The 21438-nt window shown below is 40.3% G+C and overlaps 1 protein-coding gene across 4 annotated transcripts in view; it reads left to right on the forward strand.

The window, feature by feature from the left end:
• Positions 1-21438, forward strand: part of CDH8 (cadherin 8) — a 214640-nt gene that overhangs the window by 40445 nt on the left and 152757 nt on the right. The gene's annotated exons all lie outside the window — the stretch shown is intronic.

Here is a 21438-nt window from a genome sequence, read left to right on the forward strand (position 1 = left end):
CCCCAGTATTCTTTCCTGCCATGGCAGGGGGTCGGACTCGATGATCTGCTCAGGTCCCTTCCGACCCTAGAAACTATGGAACTGTGGTTTCTCAGAACATTCTCACAGGCAAACTAATGAAGTACAGGTTGGATGAATGGACTGTGAGGTGGATAGAAAACTGGCTGGATCACCAGACTCAGAAGGTTGTAGTCAATGGCTCAATGTCTAGATGGCAGCTGGTATTAAGTTTAGAGCCCCAGGCTTCAATATCTTCAGTAATGACCAGGAATATGACATACAGTTCACCCTCAGCAAGTTTGCAGATGACACCGAGCTGGTGGGGAATATTAAAATGGAGGGTATCGATAAGGTTCAGAGTGACTGAGACAAATTGGAGGATTGGGCCAAAAGGCATCTCATGGAGTTCAACAAGGATAAGTGGAAAGTCCTGCACTTAGGAGGAAACAACCCCATGCACCGGTACAGGCTGGGGGTGACTGGCTGGGCAGCAGCTCTGCGAAAAGCACCTGGGGGTTACAGTGTACATAAGGTGAATATGAGCCCACAGTGTGCCCTTGTTGCCGAGAAGGCTAATGGCATGCTGGGCTGCATAGTAGGAGTGTTGCCAGCAGATCAAAGGAAGTAATTATTCTCCTTTATTCAGCACTGGTGAGGCCACACCTGGAGTACTGTGTCCAGTTCTGGGCCCCGCACTACGAAAAGGGTATGGACAAATTGGAGAGAGTCCAGCAGAGAGCAAGGAAAATGGGATGGGGGCTGGTGGACATGGCTTCTGAGGAAAGGCTGAGGGAAATGGGTTTATTTAGTCTAGAGAAGAGAAGACCAAGAGAAGATTTAATAGCAGCTTTTGAGTATCTGAAGAGTGGTTCAAAAGAGGCTGAAGCTAGACTGTTCTCAGCGGTGGCAGACGACAGAACAAGGTGGTTTTAAATTACAGCAAGGGACGTTTAGGTTAGATGTTACGAAAAGGTTGTCACTACGAGGGTAGTAAAGCAGTGGAACAGGTTACCTATAGAGGTGGAATCTCCATCCTTGGGGGGGTTTTCATACCCAGCTTGACAAAACCTTGGCTGGGATGATGTAGTTGGGGCTGGTCCTGCTTTGAGCAGGGGGTTGGACTAGATGACTTCCTCAGGTCCCTTCTAATCTTATTTTTCTATGATTCTATGGTTCACAACCAAGAAGGAGTGCACTGCATCCATCTTGTACAAACACATAAGTAGCATGATCCCCGCTCTAGAATTTTACACTTTGGGCACCTGTACGTGTGCTCCAATATGTTCTGATTAGAACAGACTTGATTAATTAGTAATCATTCTAATCAGAATGCTCTAGTGTCCTGCACCATCGGCATCTCCTGTATTCAGCATCCTGTATTTCAGAATGGCAGTGGGGATGATTTAACCAAAGTTCGTTCAACAAGTTTTAGTTAAAGTGTCCCCACCACCATTTTGAAATATGGGACGCTGAGTACACGAGGGATTGCAGGCATTTTAATTAGACTGGCTCCCAAGAGGCAATCTAGTTAAAACATCCCCCTCCCCAACCTGGAGTATGTGTAAAAATGCCCCTTTACAGCGGTGTGATTTACATCTACACCAATATTGAAAAGAGCTTCCTTGAAAATGCACACCTACCAGTGATTCACTTGAATCTGGTATAGAAGTGGTCCCAGAAAAATGGTGCAGGATTTTTTACTGTGCAAGTTGAGTGTTGTTTATCTGCAGCTTATCTCCAGCTAGTCATTTTCTCAAGGGAAGGAAGCAACTCTTTGCTCGTCTTTGCTTCCTCAGGGGCAGAGGCACAACAAGCTCACTGAGTGCTAAGGCGGTGAGAGGGAACCATGAGACTGTTCTCACTGGGGGAGAGGGTAAAGACTCCTGGGAGGCAATTCTGGTGAGCTAAAATAGTCCGTGTCCAAGGCTGGTGCTCCACTCTGCTGTTCTTATGCTACAGAGGGGGCACGGCTACATGTGCGCCCCACTGCAAAGTTGATACTGCACATTCATTTAATACTTGTTTAGCAAGTACTAAATGACTATACAGTACCTGCCAGTACTGTGCAGTCCCAGAAATGCACGGGTCATTTCCAACCCTACTGCACAGTAGTGGTGGCATCACAGTTAGTGCCTGCTGATGCTACATCACTGTACCTCGTCTTGTGGATACGCACCCAGGGAGCATCAGATTGTAATAACAGCCTACAACACTAAGCTACCCCAAGAGAGCTGCATGTTTTTCTGTTCTGTAGCTCAGTGTAAACTACATTGGTGTAAATTATGGTGTCATTTAACCATACTAAATACAGATATAAACATGTCATCTTTCCAGCCTTATGCTAGATCAGTTTTCTCTCTCCTTTTCTCTCTCTGACTCTCTTCCATAGGAGAGAGTGTTCTAAATGTTGGGTTACTGGATGTTCTGGTGTGGGTCTCCTCTATTCTGCTAAGTTGTTTCACTTTGCAAAGATCATTAAATATCTGAGCAACAGAACGAGGGAGAGGGGAGAGACGCATGATGTCCTTGTGTTTATGGCACTGTCTTGAGAAGTGGGAGACCTGTGTTCAAGTCCCTGCTCCTAATTAGGCAGAGGAGGGAACTGATTTCCCCTATTCCAGGTGAATGCCCTAATAACTAAGCTCTTGGCTAGAAGCAGTGAGGACACTACCATCTCTGTACCTTAATAATGCACTGAGTATTTCTATTATACCAGGCTGTACAGGCGGGAGAAGTAGGGAAACACCTAATTTGTAAATCTCTTGGGGATTAGTGGCTGTAATATGAGCAGCAAATAGCTTGGGGCTTTCAAAATATAGACTGTTCTTCACATCCAAATGAATGCTAGGCAAAGAAAACCAAAATCCTTTTAAAGAAATATGATGTTCCTCTCAAATGTTCTAATCCTCCAGTGTAACTTTTAACTGTGGTTAGAAAAGAGGACAATTGTTACAATGCTGTTGCTCTCTCCCATATGCCTTAAGCCATATTCTTTCTCTTAACTTTCTATATATTCTCTTTCAACAATTCATAATTCTTTCACTCTCTCTACAAAACCTCCCATTACTAAATGCCACTGTAGCATTAAAGTCAGAGGTCTGTAAAGGTCTGTAAAGTTCTCACTTACATGTGTGACAGCATATGCCACATCATCTTTCAAAGAAAAAGGGAGCATTTTGCACAAGCCCATACAGACACAAGTAACATTGACTCTTCCCCTTGATGATCTAAATAAAGAAAATGTTAGGTATTGTAAATCTTTTCCAGGTTATTCCGTTGCTACACTCCCAGTAAAATGAACTTCTTTGTACTTGACTAAAATATACTTGACATCTTTTATTGTGCTCTGGTCATACACGTGTCTTCCTATGAGAGGAGTAGCCTTATGAACATCTATTCTTTACTCATCTGGTCATGTTAAAAAGAACCAGAGATGTTGTCTACGTTTTCACTGTAAAAATATACAACTTTTCCCTTTTGGTATATGCTTACCAGGAATATAACACTTTGATGGGAAATCTACCAAGGACTAAGAGAATAACTCATTTTGCTTCCTATTTGTCCAAGCAATTGAAGTGACTTCAGTTCTCATATACAGAGGGGTTGTTATTAAGGTCACTAAAGAAATGGGGTGGGAGAACATGGAAAAATCCATTTCCATTTTTTACTAAAATTTAATTTTCACAAATGGCTCTGACTGGTTATCAATAAAAATTGTTCTTCATAAAAGTTGAAGTACTGGAATTAGTATTGTCATCGCCAGGTATTGCTATCTGACATGTGTTGCCCAAGAAACATTGATTTCTGGGGTTTTTTCTGATTTGAATGGAAGAACATTCAAGCAAGGCAACTACTCTCTGCTGTTCTGTTTGGTCTTCTTTCCAAGAAGGTAGTCAGTTCTTGCAAGAGCATTTTCACAAGAAAATCTACGTCATATATAGTGAAGCCTTTGCATTAAAACAGAGATTTTAATAATACTACTTACTAGGAATGTACCTCCCATATGCACAGTCAAGCACATCTGTGGGAGAGTTTGACGTTTCTTTACTTCTGTTATTATTCATCTCAATTCATTATGTTGAACCCATGTAGCATAAAAATATGATACGCTTAGCTGAAAAATTGGGACTATACACTCTGAAATTCACATTTGTGTGTACTTTGTTTGAGATGAGAGTCACTCTCAGTATCTGCATTGGCTTCTCAAGCAGCACTAAAGGAAATTCTCTAATGATAACGCAATGCTTGTGATGGGCAAACTCCCTCCTGCTGTTCAGAACTGGAATGTGAACGAACACCATGGGAGGTTGGCCCATCTCTGATGAAAACAGTTTTTTAACAGCATGAATTTATGAATCTACTCAGTGCAAATGAGAGTTTATTATGCTGAGAGTCTAAAAACAATGCTTCATTTATTAAATTAAACCAAAGAAATAGTATTGAGATAATGTTGGAAGTTTGTTTAGACCTTCAGGAGAGGAATTTCACTCTTATGTCCAGCCATTGACTTCAGCCCTGGCAGGCAGTAGTTACAGCAGAAGACTAAGGTTTCCCCTTCCCACCTATGCGATTGATTTTCCAGAAGACATTGGATTTAGTGTCCAGACTACTGCTTCCCAGTCCATAAACTGGAGATAATATATACCCATCTTTGAGATCATGGGTAGGAGCACATTTTTAATGATAAGTAATGTTTCTGATTATATCTCATTATTAGACTATTTAAGAATGTATGCTCTTACACAGCAGGAGTCAATTACATCCATGTAAAGCAGGAGTAATTCCATTAACGTAAGTAGAACTGCTTAGATTTACACTTGTAAAACAGAGTAAAATTTGCCTGAAAATGTGTCGCAGTGCATAGGCACAAATAGTTCTAAGGCTTATTGCCAGGTTTTGATATCTAGTCTGCCAGCTGTACCGTACACTGCCCAGCTCATTCAAACCATATGTCTTGAGCAAACAATCAACAAAGTGTGTTAAAAGCTTTGAAAAGTACCACATTAACAGTAAGTCAACCAGCTGTATGAATTGCAGCATTAATTTGGACTAAAGCTTACCCCTCTGAGACTTTGGATTTTGGAATCATTGTTTACAACTGTTTGTGCCTATGCATTGCAAAATACCTAGTATGCAATCTGTGTAAGAAAACTATTGCTTATACCAAGAATGTCATACAGTCCAAAAATATGTTTTAAATTCTGTCCATTCATTGATTCATTTTTTTAGAACTGGAAAAGTCTATTTCCCATATTTTTTACCTACAAAGAAAGGGAATGGTAATTTCAGAATAAATTTCCAACTCCATTGGAGCACATATCCTAAATATTCTTGAGTGACTCAAGGTTAAAACTGCTTTTGTGTGCAGTGTTCACCGGAACAAAATGAAAAATATAAATAAATGGTTTGGTCAGGGAGGAAGAGGTAGGAAAATGCAACCCCAGGGCTGGGGTGAGCAACTGGATCTTTCCAGCCTCAATGCTGTACTCTGAACACGTACAGATATTTTGTTAGATTGGGTTTACCCATTCTTGATCTAATTTAGTTCACTTCCTTAAATGAACTAATATCAAACCAGTCATTTTTTGCCCATTCTAGCTTCCCTGAATGTCTACAGATTGCCACTTAGGTAATCCTAACCCTAACTAGGTTGATCTAAGTGTAACACTTGTATGTACACTTAGTTTACATCTTTTGGCTGTTTGAAATGGCCAGGTCAGCAATTCAGAGGCAATAATATAGGTCTAAGCTTGAGGATTTTGTTCAACATCTTCATTAATGATGTGGACATTGGAGTAAGAAGCAAACTGGCCAAGTTCACTGATGACACCAAATTTTGGGGCAAAGCATCCACACCAGAAGACTGGTGGGTGATCCAGGCCGACCTGGACAGGCTCAGCAAATGGGCGGATGAGAACCTGATGGTGTTTAACACCAAAAAAATGCAAGGTTCTCCACCTTGGGTGGAAAAACCTGCATCATCCTTATAGGTTGGGCAGTGCTACTCTGGCTAGCACTATGAAAGAAAGACTTGGGGGTCATTATTGACCACAAGATGAACATGAGCCTGCGATGCGATGCTGCAGCTAGTAAAGCAACCAAAACACTGGCTTGCATCCATAGATACCTCTCAAGCAAATCCTGGGATGTCATTCTCCCCTTGTACCTGGCCTTGGTGAGGCTGCAGCTGGAGTATTGTGTCCAGTTTTGGGCTCCACAATTCAAAAAGGATGTGGAGAAGCTTGAGAGAGTCCAGAAGAAGAGCCACATACATGATCAGAGGTCAGGAAAACAGACCTTATGACGACAGACCGAGAGCCATGGAGCTGTTTAGCCTGGAAAAGTGCAGGCTCAGGGGTGACCTGATGGCCACCTATAAGTTTATCAGGGGTGACCACCATTATCTGGGGGAACATTTGTTCACCAGAGCGCCCCAAGGGATGACACGGTCGAATGGTCACAAACTCCTGCAAGACCGTTTCAGGCTGGACATAAGGAAGAATTTCTTTACTCTCCGAGCCCCTGAGGTCTGGAACAGCTTGCCATCAGAGGTGGTTCAAGCAGCTACATTGAACACCTTCAAGAGTAGACTGGAAGCTTATCTTGCTGGGATCCTATGACCCCAGCTGACTACTTGCTCTTTGGGTGGGGGGCTGGACTCAATAATCTTCTGAGGTCTCTTCCAGCCCTAATGTCTATGAAATCTATGAAATACCACTCTTAGAGGTGGACAACCTGGGTAACTGCCTAGGGCACCATACTCGGGGTGGGGGGGTGCCATGTGCACACACACATGGGCATTGCGAGTAGCAGGTAGCAGTGCAGGCCTGAGGTGTTGCTTGGGGTCCACACAGTGCTGGGGTGGGGGAAAGGGATGTTGGTAGTATGGGGTGGGGCAGGGCAGCCTGCCCAAGATGCTCTGTGCAGGGGTGGCAGTAGCAATGGCATCTGCTTCTGCCTAAGTGGGTCAGGGCAGTGCATGCAGGGAGCCCCAGGCTGGGGCTCGCAGCCTGCAGAGGGGAATATGGGAGGGCTCTGGCCAAGTCTCACTTGCATTGGTGGGTTGCATGTCAGGTGCTAGAGAAGCCCTCTGGCAGCCACCAGGGCACCTTGGCCCCCATGTTGGAACTCGCCTGCCAGTCATTGCAGGCTGTTGCTCCCTCCAGTTCGGCTCCACCCAACGGCAGCTGGTGCAGTCCGACAAGAGTTTACCCTGCTCAGCTCCCCAGGCCATCAAAAAGAGCCCCTGTGCAGCAGGCAACAGTGTCAATGACTTGGGGAGGGTAGGGGGCAGTAGTAGATAGGGGGATCGGAGGTTGAGGGAGGTGCCAAAATACAAGTTCATCCAGGGAACCATTTTCCCTAAGGCCAGCTCTGCTGAATAGTTAAAGGTTGTCTTGTATATTGTTGGTGAGGATGTGCCAGTTCAGCTTCCTTTTTCCAGAAGACTCTTAATGTGCATCTTCTGAAATATTGGAGAACAAACTATAATAAATGTCAGAACTACAAACTAAAAATTACTATCATTTGAACAACTGTAACTACTCTAAACTTCTTAGCATTAACACGGTGCGAGGCAGGTTTAGGCACGTAAAGCCAATCTACTTTCATATTAATAAAACTATATTCTCATGATCATCTTGAAACTACTGTTAAAGCAGATCTTCCTACGTTTTGGAGGACAGAAATCCTGACAACAGGCTCAACCTCCTCAAAAGCAGTGGTAGTCTGTATGGAGCCACTCTTGGCCTGCCAGTCTTGGTCTACCCAGTCCATCGTTGTGAGTAGTCACTGTGCAAATAAATTAACAAAGCATTCCTTCTCTGAAGAGCTTAGTCTAAATAACGATCATAATATATCAGTTGCTTCTTTGTGGCGGTGGAGACTAAAGGGCATCTCTTTAAATAGCTAAGATTCAATTTCAGTTCCTTAGTTGACCTGCTCATCCTTGAACTTCCATGCATGAGACATGGTGGGATCTGACAAAACTTCAGGGGGTAATTTAGATGCTAGTACAGACCTTGTGCTTTACAGTTCCACCTGCTGTGCAGGGACAGAGTAACCTCTATCAGCATCTTAGTCGAATTTGGTGAAATGTTTTTGCAGGGCAGGAAGCCCCTTAGTGCGAGATAGTATGTTAGGGCTTCAGATTTGTACTTATAAACTAGCTAGGATAAAAAAGTTTGGGTGTTTTTCTCTATGGTTAGGAGACAGTGCATGAGGAAAGGACACTTCAGCTATTTTAAGCTGGCACTATGCTGGCTCAGAGCCAACAGGCTCTTGTCTCGTTTTTCTAAAGGTTGAATCTGGAAAGCTTTTTCAGAGCATACATCTGTATTTCTAATTTGCACCTTGAAGGATGAAATTGACTGGAGAGATGGTGAGAATGAATAAATTGATTCACAGTGGGTTGACAACTCCCTGTGTCTCACTTTCTGTGAAACATCTGTGGGTGATGCCACCACAAAATTTGACTGCTGGCTTGCAAGCTGGTATGCTAGCAGTACACGATTAAAAACCTGTTACTCAGATATGCACAACTGTATTCCTGATGCTGTTTATCCTTTGCAGAATAGTTTGTGTGACATTGGATAGGTGAGAAGGGGATTGAGGATGGGAGAGTGAGAAAAGGCCTGATTCTCCAGTAAATTGCCACATTTTTACCCTGGAAATCCCACTGACAATGCAGTGCTGCAGACATAGAAGTGGTGGACTGCGGCAGAGAATTTAGTGAAGCATCTTGTAGTAAATAGAAAGTATTTGTCTCTTAAGGGAAATAGGTTGTAGCCGTGTTGGTCAAAGTACATAGGCAGACAAAATTATTTGGGTAAATCTGATATCTTTTATTAGACCAACACAACTAGTTGGAAACATTCTTCTTTGCAAGCTTTTGGACTCCCAAAAGCTTGCAAAGAAGAATTTTTCCAACTGTTTGAATTGGTCTAATAAAAGATATTGGATTTACCCAAAGAACCTTATCTGCCTTTGTCTCTTAAGAAAATCCTTTAAGCTTATTGTATAAAGTATTTATGTTTGTTTTCTTTCCTTTAATGTTATAGAAAAAAGAATAAGACAAAACATTAGCAGCTAGTATGGTAGAAAAATTGCAGCTGCCCAACCTCACATCCACTTATTTATAAGTATCAAAGGCAGGGGTAGCTCAGAGCTTGATTCTGCCTCTCGTGCATGTTGATTACACTCATACAGGTCAGTTACTCAAGTAAGCACATGCACAGGTTCAGGACTTGAGTTGCTCTGGAAAGCGGTCCACGATATTTAAAGATTTGTTTGGGTGTTACCAGTTAACAGGGATAAACTCAATTAGTTGAAGAGCTTAATTTCTAAGATGTAGTTGTTTGCCATGCATACATCTATGATTTGAATAGACTTGTGAATAAAATGTTCTTGAACACAATACGTCATCTCAAGATTTTCCAAATGTATTTCCACTGCTCACCTTCATGCTGCTCTCTTGTACTCTGAGGATACATGATGTACTCATCTGAAAAACTTCCTTATGTTAAGAGCACTTAATAAGTAGAATGTGCTCTCCCCTTCTTTTCATCCAAAGAATTGTTCTATTTCATGCAAAGATTAAATGAGACAAGGGACTTGATGTCCTAGAGATCTGCACTTCTGCATGAAAAGTAAATAATTAAGTGTATCAAGTTGGTAAGAACCAACTTTTCAGAAAAGAAAACATTTCATTATAGAATATATAGACTTTTTTTTTACCCCAAAATGTTTTTATTGTTAGCAGAATCTCTCCTTTTGTTTTTTAACAGACATTATCTTTCTGGCTTTATTGTAAGAAACAATTGGCTGTATCACAGCTGGCCTTCAATTAGACATTGTAGACTTAATTCCATAGTTGGCCTTCAATTAGGCATTGTAGGCTTCATTCTTAGATAAATATTATCAGGATGTGCATTTGCTCAGTAAAACAACGAGAGGCATTCTGTGTGTTTGCACATGTTTGTGTGAGAGTGCATATGGTATATTTGTATTTCAGGGTGAAGGGAAAGGGCTATTAACCACAAACTCTCGAGTCTCTGATTTTGTAATTAGAAATCAATTGGGCAAAGCCTAGTTTTGCATATATGACCTCTTCCCATAACTGTATCCCATAACGGCTTGCTGTTGAAATGATTCACTTAGCAATTTTACATTAACAGCTTATCTGTTTTCAAAATCAGTGTGAGATACCAAATTACCTATGTGCTCCCAGTTGCGATATAGAAAAAAAAATCAAACAATATGAAATTACCTTATATCTTATTTGTGATCTACAGTTTACATCCCTCTGTCTATCTGTCTCTCTCGCTCAGTTAAAACTTTGTATGTCCCATTTATGTCACTAGGGCTAAGTACAGACATTGATGAAGCCTGAGGTGGAATGGATCAAATTTATACGGGTTTCTGTAAGTGGCATAGGTTAGTTCGGGTGTGAACAGAACACATGTTCACTCTTTGGTGGTGGGCAAATGCAGGCTGCCTGCAGTGAACAAGGCCAGCAGGTTGAGGGGTGCTCCTGCATACCTTCCAGCAAGCTCCCTAGGCTGCTGGAGACTGCCAGGCACAGGTGAGTGGGTGGGCCACCCCTGCTGAGCTGCTGGGCATGAGGGAGCACACCTGTCATCATCAGCCACAAACATCTTTTGTGGACATGGGAGTCCCTGGGTGGGCTCCCACACACCCACCCAGAGACCACCCCCTCCCCTCATTCCTCCCACAATTGGGTACAAACCCAGGGAGCCTTTCTGCAAGTGGAAGCTAGCAGGGGGTTGCAAAGGCACTTGGGATGCTGGTGGACAGCAACCTAACATGAATTGATAGGGATCTGCTACAGAAGTTTGATTCTAATATAAATCAATCAAGTTTGAGTGCACATTCATCCAGCTCTATTTTAGACTGTGTTTCATCATTTTTAAATCAGTCTGTATATCAAACTTCTGTACTGTTACAGGTTTAGACTAGTTTCTGAGCACTTATACTAGTAAAAGTGTAATGTTTGTACCTGGCCTGAGAGTTTTGGAGCCATTATGATGGGCTCATGGCAGGTCCAGTTGTGTGTGGAGTTTATTTCATTCATGTGAACAAGGAGAGCAAAAAAACTACTTATTTTACGGTCCGTATGCCTGGTTATCTGAATATGTTATGTTAAGGAGGTTGTTAAAGACTTTTACTGAATTGTTAATCTGTATGTCAAATAATAAAGGTAGATAAACCAAATCCCATTCTACTTTGTTTGATCCAGTCTGGTGACACAGAGCCAATGGACTCATTTCTCAGGCCTCTATTTAGAAATACTCAGGTAGCATAGAGAGCTGTAGCGTTTCCTATGCCACTTGTTTCCTGGTGTCATGCTCGAAAGGCAATTCCAAAAGTGACATGTGGTCAGTGACCCAAAGAACCTCAACTTCTGGAGTGGGACTTCAAGCCCATGAGAAACAGGATGTAATTTAGAGCAGCCCAGATGTCTTATCACTATCTGGTTCCATGTATGGGGAGGAATTAATGGTGCATTAAAGCTGTTTCTGTCCATCCAGTGTTGCCTATATCTCAGCTTAGCCTAGCTAAGGGATTTGGACCAAATAAATATAACAGTGGATTGAGAAATGTATAAAATAACTTGTGGTGCTCTATTTAGTTTTCTCGATTTCAGCTTCCTTTATTTAGTTTAATATTGGAAATAGGAGGCCTCTTTCCTGGGAGAGGGAGAAAATTCTAATAACTCAGTAAATTGTTCAGGGTTTCCTAGCTTCATAAAATAGCTATGTTGCTAATTTTATCTAGATGGAAACTGAGTTTGTTTATATATATATATAATTTTGTTAAAAATAAATAATTCTTATTTTAAAGAAGTGAAAATGGAATTATCCATGCATAGAGAATTTTATTTACATGCTCTCCTCCCTGTTCCCCAATAGAAACATTATTTTAAAATGTGCAATAGCATTGAGCTTTGAGTGTCATAGAGCTGTATTGAATTAAATCTAAGCAACTGCAGACGTTGCTGGTTTCATCTTTATCAGCTTATCTAAGCTTTTGCACTTAAAAGCTTCTACTAGTTCAAAGCACAGGCATTGCTTGGCTGAACAGAGTCAAAGTATAGTTACACTTTCTTGGCCTTTCAAGAAATAATGCTAGCTTAATTCAAGCTCAGGTGTTTTAGAACTAGCAGGGGTCTAGATATACATCAAGACCATTTTTATGAGGCAAGGAAATGCCAAAAGTAAGCAAGGCACATTGAAGCTCTACACCTATAACTTTGTTTTGTGAAAAATATGTTTTCTTTTCGTATGAATAAATATATTTAATTTTCTCCTCAAGAGAAAAAATAAATAAATAAGAACTTTGCTAAAAGTTCACTGAATTATAGCCTATTTCTGCACAATGCTTTCATTTTACATTTCTCAAATTGATAACTGAAACTCAAATCAAGGTAAAAATGTATGGTTTTTATTCAGTGTGTGCACCAAAAAGGAATTCTTTGCCCCTCATTCTAATGAGGTATCTGAGGGCATTTTATATATCACACATCTGAAATTATGGTAAGGCATAGTAATGTTGAACACCTCGACTTTGAAGAGAATTTAAAATAGGGCTGGCAAAATATTGTAACTACAACTTCTGGGGGTGAAAAATACAGGATGAGCAACACTACATCACAGGTACCCGTTAATTTAATTTCAGCAAAATACTCAAAATAGTCTTTTGTTTCCATCTTTTTTTTCTTTTGTCTTTTTTTTTTTTTTAAAGCAAGTGAAAATATTGTTTAAAATATAAATGAAGTATTTATTTTCAGGTTGAATCTGGTTCAGATTTCCTTCAGTAAAATTCAAACAAAACATTTCAACTCTGGTAAAACAGAGGATTTTATCTGAGCCTAATCACATTTATTTATTTTCCATATACAAAAAAAAAAAGATGGTTTTGGTATGATCCCCCTCATTTTTCCTCCACTTTTCGGTGTTGTTAGGGAAAAGAAATCCATGATTTGCCCAAGCATACTTCAAAGGAAAATGTGTTATAACATTGATCTTACCTTTCTGTGGTAACTCATAATGATCCCTTTCCTTATTTTACTTTTCAGCAGCCTTCACTGTGCAAATTAACCTTTTGAAATCACATTAGGACACAACTTTTATTTCATCAGCAACCATTCATGCTGGACACTAACCATGTTTCTGTCGCTTCTGTACTGTGGTCTTTCTCTTAGCCCTTTGCCCTGTTCATCTCCTTGTTTTTCCTAGGGAGATGCTGGAAGGATTCTGTTACTATAATAGGACTATGCTAATGAGAAGATTTAGTATTAGTATGGAAGTGACTTGCTGTTGCCTGAAGCTTGTTGGCATTGCTAATATGGATCGGATGTTTTCAAAAGCCTGAGCAGACTCACCCTGAGTCAAGTGTTAGTGTAGCAAATTAAAGCACTTTCCTCACCATCCTGACACCAAGTGCTTACTAAATATTCAGATGGGTACTGGACAGAGGAGAGTAAATTCTCTCCCCCCGTGTGGTATCCACTGCAGCGTATGAGGAAGAAAACCATATTTTTCCAGCAAGAGAGGGCTGCATAATATATATTTTTTTGATATATACATACATATCTATATATATATATACACATATATATATATATATATTTCTTTCTGATGCAGTGCTGGTCTATGAGCACTTAGTAGTATTTTCAGAACCTAGAAGATAAGACTTCTCTGCATTGTAAAGTTAGGTTGATTTGTTTTTTAAATTATTGGGAGAACTGGGAGAGGTATTGGTTGGCAGGGAATAACAGGAAAAGCTTTTTAAGTGAACAGAATATGTAGAGATTTATGATCCTCTGATATTGTTCAATATCTTCTATTACTAACTACCATAAAAAGCAAAGAATTTAAAGGACCTTTATATATTCTACACATGCTTTCGGGGTGAGGGTGTTATAAATGTAGTTTTGACTCCAGTCTTAACTTATACTACTCAGATTGCTTATTCATTCAGCTTCTGAGTTGTAGATGTGATAACCTTTATCACTGAAGCACAATACTTATTTTTCATGGAGGATCTGTACTAATCAGAGAGAACTTAAATTAAACAATTCTGAAATGGAGTCTGAGATCAGATTTTACAGATATAAATATATGCTAGATGAATGCCAAGAAAAGCCTCTTAGCTTGTTAATTTCAAGTCTTTAAAAGATTCAATAAAGTGGGTGTTTTGCTGTATATCTATGAGTGGAATGTCAATTCTTATTTATATCATTAAAAACTTAGGAGTGAAGCCCAATAATCATCACCAGCAGACAAGTCAAATGAAAAAAAATCCATCTGCATTGTTTCTTAACAGTAATTATATGAAGAACATTATGTGAATCTCTACCTAAAAACAACATGCATCTTGATATGTTGTAGATAAAATATGAGGCTAGAAAACATGGTTAGAAGTAGATTTGTGATTACAGTGGATTTCAAGGTACAACTAAAAGCTGTCTTGCCATCTACAGAATGAGTCAAGAGCATAACATTAAAGAATTCAAATAAGCCTGATTCTAATAAGTGAAATACTGAAGCTACATTTTAGTCGCACTGCAGTAAACAAAGGGAAATAAATTGCTTTAGTTTTGTTGGAAGCAGAGGCTTAGCTGAAGGATTTGTTTAGGTAGCAGGAATGGCCTTGCTGTTAAGGCATTTGAATGAGAATGAGGAGATCCGGATTCTCATAAAGTTTAAGGGCCCACTGGATTATTTAGTCAGGTCCTGGCTCTTTTGCAGATTTTCTATGTCACTGGCACTGGGCAGAAACAGATTTTTTGGTTCACTGGTAATTCTTTATAAAAAAAACAAAGAAAAAAATCCTATGAGGTCAGTCAGAAAAATAAAACATGTAAAATTAGGGCTGTGCAAAGCTTCAGTTCCTGATTTGATTCGGCAGAGATTTGGCCTGATTCGGTGGCTGAATCTCCAAATCCAATTTGAATCAGAGAACCCTTTAATTTCTCCAAACTAAATTGGAATCCTCCAAATCAATTTGGAGAGGTTTGGAAAAATTTGGTGATTTGGACATAGGCACTGCTTAAAATGTTTTTTTCTCCATACCTCTAGGTAGCAAGGGCTTGCAAGTGCTGCAATGCTGGGGTGCATGGAGTGTCCCACAGAAATGCACTCTCCAGCGGGAAGTGCACTCCCCACCCCCTCTGTATGCCCCCCCCAGCGGACCCAGAAGTGGACTGGAAATACTTCTGGTTCACTTCTGGTTCACCACCGAGCACGCAGGGGGCTCCCCTGTGCTCCTGTGGGACACTCCATTTGCCTCAGCATTGCAGCATATATGAGTCTCACAGGTACCTCGAGGTATGGAGAAAAAACATTTAAAGCTGTGTCTATGTCCAAATCGCTGAATCTCTGAATCAGCATCCAATCTTCAGATTTGGACCCAGCCAAATTGAATCAGGGACAGTGATCCAAATCAACAAATGGAATCACTGTCCCCGATTCCAGCTGAATCCAAATTGTATAGAGCCTGTTTCGCACACCCCTATGTAAAATGTTTGAGAAATCAAAAAGTAACATAAAAGAATTATGTAGGAGTTGGAGAAAATGTCTCCTTCTCTGCAAAATGAAAAGTTTGTTTCAATTATGTCTAAAAGAAGTATCTCATGTGACCTGAAATGACATATTTCTTCCATTGAGCAATTGTCAAAGTTTTATGTTTATCATAAAGTTAACAGCTCTTTTGAATCACAGTCAGTTTGACTGTGAAAGAAAAATGGAAGTTTTGTTTAGAAAATGTTGAAATGAAATGCTTTAAATGTTGGAAAGCCTAAAATGCGTTTCCCTCTTAATGTGGGGTTCTTTCTTTGAAGCACTGAAGAGCTTGGTGAAATCTAAATGTAATTGTGTAATGTCTCAGTATCATTGAATCTGTATTTTTGAAAAAGTCAAAAGATATTGTTGTGCAGTTCTACATATGACCATGGGAATTAAAGCACGACTCGGGTGCACAAATTTGGAGAAGTCCTGTGCTGTTGCCATACCTAATAAGGTCAGTGGTATCTGTGGATATTCTGAATCTCTGGAAATCAGGCCTCATGTCTTTCCATGCCTCAGTTTCCCCATCTGAAAGCTGGCAGTAAAGCTATTTTTTTTAAGGCTGCTGTGGAGCTACATGAACCAAGATTTGTGTGGTCCATGGGTATTACAGCAGTGCACACCACATATATTTGTTAATGTGGCAAGGATTGTAATAAGAATCCCTCACTTGTGGAAAGACAAATAAAGGGTTAGCAGGGTTTGCTCAGAGGTTCCAAGTAAATGCCTGTGTTTGGGCATGTGCAACCACTTTCAGCATTTCAGCCTGAGGCTGAGTGACATGGCCAGTTTGATGATGACTGTCTCTTCCTGGGCTATCAATATGAAGTGTCAGTTGTGGAAAAAGAATCTGGCCAGAAGGAAACTGTAGCCACAGGGAGTGAGAAGCAGTGAGCTTGGCAGTGAGATACTAGGCACAATAAATATGGCTTGGGAGTATTTCTAGCACAGAAATACAGTTGCTATGGATGTCATGAAATCCAAGTCGTGCATTACTTATTAAACTAAATAAAGTTGCAGGCTCCCTTCCAGCTAGCATGGTTCCCTTTCTTGCCCCACGTTCATTTTTTTAGCTTATGTTTGCAGCTGGAGAGGTATCTGTGATGTTGTCTGTAAGCAACTTGTTGCCCACCTTTCAGTGACATATTTCCTTTGATTCTGTCCAGCTTCTAGCTTCTAATTTTTGCTCATGTGGCTTGCTAGGAAGAGCTGCTTCCCTTCAAGCTACTCCGTTATCCTTTTGATTGTGTCCACACACTGCTTCCCTACAGTTGGCTTAAGAAGTACAGTTCCTGTCAAATCAAGTCTGTTCTGTTTTGTCCTTTCTTTTTAATTGAAAAAAGCCTTAATCAAATGTAAAGGTCTCTGGGTAACCCTCAAGGTTAACACTATCTTAGGCTTACGTGGCCTGTTTCTTTCTTTCTTTAGCTATTTGGTGGGGGTCTGTGAGCACGTGCAGACATTATGCTTTGATCGACCTAACCAGGGTTGTCCAAGTGCTAATCTGTACAGACATTCAGGGAGGTTAGACTGGGCAAAAATTGGCTAGTCTGAACTAAGAAGAGGAGAACTAGGTTAGACTGGGAATGGGTTGCTTGATCTAATGAATCTGTACATATTTGGCACGCAGCCCTGGGACTGGGAAAGCCCAGCTGCTTGTCCTAGCCCTGGAGCTGCAGGCTTCCTAGTCCCACAACCCTGGGTGGACTGTTTTTAACCCCTGATCTCCCCATCCCCAAACAGACAATTCCTTCCCCCACCCCCCACAGACCTACCAATGCTTTTCCTCCACAGAGGTGCCAGATTCCCCTCCCCCCCCATCATGTCAACTCTTCCCACAAGCCTGACTTACTTAGATCAGGTTCCTGGCATGGCTCCTATAACCGGCAAATGTCTGCATCTGCCGAAGCCATGTGATTGTAGTTGGGTTCCTCGAACACGTGCACTTACCTAAAGTGTTTTTTTTCACATAACTGGCTGACTTCTTGCAATCAATAAGCTGACATCTAATGTTACATAGTTCTTAGCTTTAATATTTGTGCAAGATCTAAAATTGCCCACTGTCTTGGGCTCTTTCTTCTGTTTGGCTTTTCCCCTTCCTGTTGTTTCCATGCCGCTGTTCAGTTCCTTGCCATACTTTGACTGTAGCTGCTGTTCTGTCTTGTTTCATTTTATTCTCTAGATTTTTTTTTTTTTTTTTTTTTGTGGTTTATTTGTTCATTTTTTCCCCCCACAGTGTTTCCATTGCACTTGGAGTCAGATTGAAGACTCTTGGTTACCAGTGACAATACTGTATCTTTTTTAGACTGATACTTTTATCTAGGCTTTTACTATTTCTCTTCCTATTATCTATCACTTAGTCTGCACAACCTCACTCCCTTCTCCTGGAAAAGGGCAGCAATAGGACCCCTTTTATATTGAAGTTCTCTTTTTATTTACACACCAGCCTATGATTCAGTTTCCTCTACTCTGTTCAACTCTGCCTGATGAATAAGTTCAGCCCTAGTCCAGAGGGGGTGAGAAGTAATTTGGTATTCATGTTAGCAGCTAGGTTTTGACTGAGCAGAAACGGACCATATTGTCAGACTGTGTGCAGAGATTTTGAGGTGCAGGTTGAGCTGAGACGATCAAACCTGAATCGTAGACTCTGCTGTGAAAGGGCAGAGTTAGTCACCTACTCCTGGGAAGTGAGGGGAAAGGATTACCTGTTTTCTAAGACTGAATAGATGATAGAAATACATCTGTACAAATTGATTTCTGTTGGTTTGTGTGCACAGTCCTGCCATCGTTGTCATAATCACAATAAATTTTATTGCTCTTCTTTAAAGGACCATTTCTGAACTATTGATGAGTAACACGAGGGTGTTCAATCTTTCTAGGATAGCCATATGAAAATGTCAGAATAAACCTGAAACTGTTGGTTAAGCCAGTATATCAATAACGTGTGAAACAAAACAAGAGGCTATAGCTCTCACAGGGACTCTGCTTTTTAGCAGATTTCTATCTAATTATATGAAAATAGTGTTGCATTCCCAGGAACTTGCTGAAAATTTTCTTTTTGTGGTGTCACAATCCATTGGGTTCTTGGCTTGTTAAAAACAAGAGATTGTTATAGTCTTACTAATTATTTTTCTTTTGAAATATTACTTAAGCCTGGGTCTCCCAGTGTCATCCTGTCTCACAGCACACTGAAAAGGAAGGAGAAAAGGGAGAACCCAGGGGGTTTCCCTGCTGAGCCATCCTGCTAACGTGTTGCTCTATAATCAGCAGCAGTTATTCACTACAGCAAAGAAGATTATGGCTTCCAGCATTTTCTTTCTATGAGCTTCCGTGTTTCTGTGAGAGAAGCTACCCAGTAGCTAAACTGACAGAGCTGAGACAAAGTACTATGGTACAGCTGATAAACGCATACAAAAGCAGAAACCAATTGTGGTCAATAATGAGATATTTAATATGGCAATAAATTTTGAATATGGGGGGAAAAAGAAGAGATTTGGTTTAATCAGACTGTGATTTATATTTCAACTGCCTCTCCGGTTGCAATTTGAATCAGGAAAGACTAGCCTGTTTTTATAGACCAAGACATGTTTGTTGTCTAAATGCAGTTTTTGCTTTTGTCAGAACATCTGTAAAATAACTGAGAAATTGTGCTTTAAAATTAGAATATTTTTCTAGGCAGCTTCATAATGCAGATTATCTTTCCATTTAACTTTGCCATCAATATCCATTTACATACTGATGATCATGTAGTAATCTCCCTAGCTAGGCAAAATGGACTATATTTTATACACTAAGTAAATGTTGAAAGGAAGCTTTTCTGATTTGATAAATCATCTCAAATATTTCACTTTAGTTTGTTGCTATATTCAAGATTTTAATCTTTCATAGCCAGATAACTGTTAATTTGGTTTAGTTATTGTGTTTATATGAAAGTCAATTACACAGTATTTATTAGTTATTAGAAAGGCATAAATAATAAACTTGTAGGGTAGCAGTAAATTATTATTTTAATTGGACTTCCAATAAACTATGAAGTCATAGTAAGAATGCATAATTAGGTACCAGAAATAACATGCCATTATAAAACTCATCTGCTGAACATATAGCATTTTTTTTTTAAAGAGCCGATGAGAAAAATACTTATAAAATATCAGTTCACTGCAATTTGCCAGGTTTGCAGAATCTGGACCTTCTCTGGCATACCCTCATTTTGACTAAGTTGTGGCAGAATTGTTTCTGCTTGTCCAGTGTCAGAAGCCTGCCAGCTCATCAGATCAGCTTCTCAGCAGCATGCCTTAGGTAGGTATAGGCATCCAGAGTCTGATGTACTGGCACAGCCAGCCAGCCAGATTGTCCCAAGGTGTAAGGCTTCCCATGTCTGTGATTTCAGGGCAGGGCACTAAACAAACTTCCCTTTCTTAGAGAATTTAGATATTCTTTGCAGGGTGACTAAGATTAGGACTTGCTTGGAAAGTCTAAAGCAATGAGATCAGAACTTGCTAGACTAGATGACTGGGATTGGATGAGAAACCTGCAGTGTAGCAACCAGGATAACCTAAGGAGAACAGAACTGGGACTAGAAGCCAGGGTTGGCCAAAAGCCTTGGGTGGAGATACCCTGGAGGAGATCACACTGGATAGGAATGAGCAGAATAGTCTGTGTTCCTGGAGCACACTCGGCTGCGGTGCCTTCAATAGAAATCAATATAGCTGAGCTTCATTCATTCTTTATTAGCAAATATCTATGAAACCCATTGTCAAAGTGCCTGATCTAGCCTCCTGCTCGTCCCCAGACAATTTACAAACTACTACTCAGATCACCTAAGCTAAAATTTTCAAAGGTGGGTTTTAACTATGCACTTCTCATTTTCTGGTTCCCGGTGTAAAAACCTAGCAACACTCAGAAGTGCTGAATGATCACAGCAATAATTGAAGTCAGTGGGAATTGTCCTTGGAGCATATGAAGTGATACAATGGTATATTCTCTGAAAAAAAACCCAGTTCCTAGATGCCTGATATTAATAAATAATAATTTAATATTAGATTTAAAGGGAATTTAATGTTAATACAATACTGCCATCACTCTGTTTCCTGTATGTAAATGAGGATATTGTGTGATATTGTACAGATAAACCTATCAGTATTTTTGAAGCTCTTAGATACTATAGAGGTAAGTGCCAGAGAAGCCTCCAAGAAAATCAGTAATTCTAGCTTGAAACAAGATTTGACTCGTATGCAGCAAAGACATAGAGCATTGAACAATGAGGGAAAACTACATATTGAATAGTCACTCATTAAGCAAATGCTATCAATTCTGCATGTAATCATGTAGGTGAGCCAGTAGTATCATAATACACATGCACAAGGTGGCCAAATTAAGGTTGTAGAGCAGCATTGCAATTTTTGAGTGCTTGAATTTGCAGTCATAATTTCTTTTTAATTTCCTGAAATATACCCTTTCTGTCTATAATAAATAAAGAGTTTGGTCCTAGTCTAGTATCCCTGAAATCTGAGAGAGACTGCTGAATAATTAGTTTTCAGGTCAAGCAGAATCAGAGAAAATTAGAAAGGACCTCATGAGGTCATCTTGTCCAATCCTCTGCTCAAAGCAGGACTATCCTCAACTAGTTCATTTCAGTCGCAACTTTGTCTAGGTGGTTTTAATTCCCTCCAAGGATGGAGATTCCACCACTTCTCTGGGTAACCTGCTCCAGTGTTTTGTGAGAGAGTCTTTCCTGATATCTAAACTTCCTTTGCTACAACTTGAGACCACTGCTCCTTTTTCTTTCATCTGCCACTTCTGAGACTGTCCACCTCCATCCTCTTTGGAACCACCCTTCAGGTAGTTGAAG

Source organism: Crocodylus porosus, unplaced genomic scaffold, assembly GCF_001723895.1.
Source record: "Crocodylus porosus isolate Cpor-Errol unplaced genomic scaffold, CroPor_comp1, whole genome shotgun sequence".
NCBI lineage: Eukaryota > Metazoa > Chordata > Crocodylia > Crocodylidae > Crocodylus > Crocodylus porosus.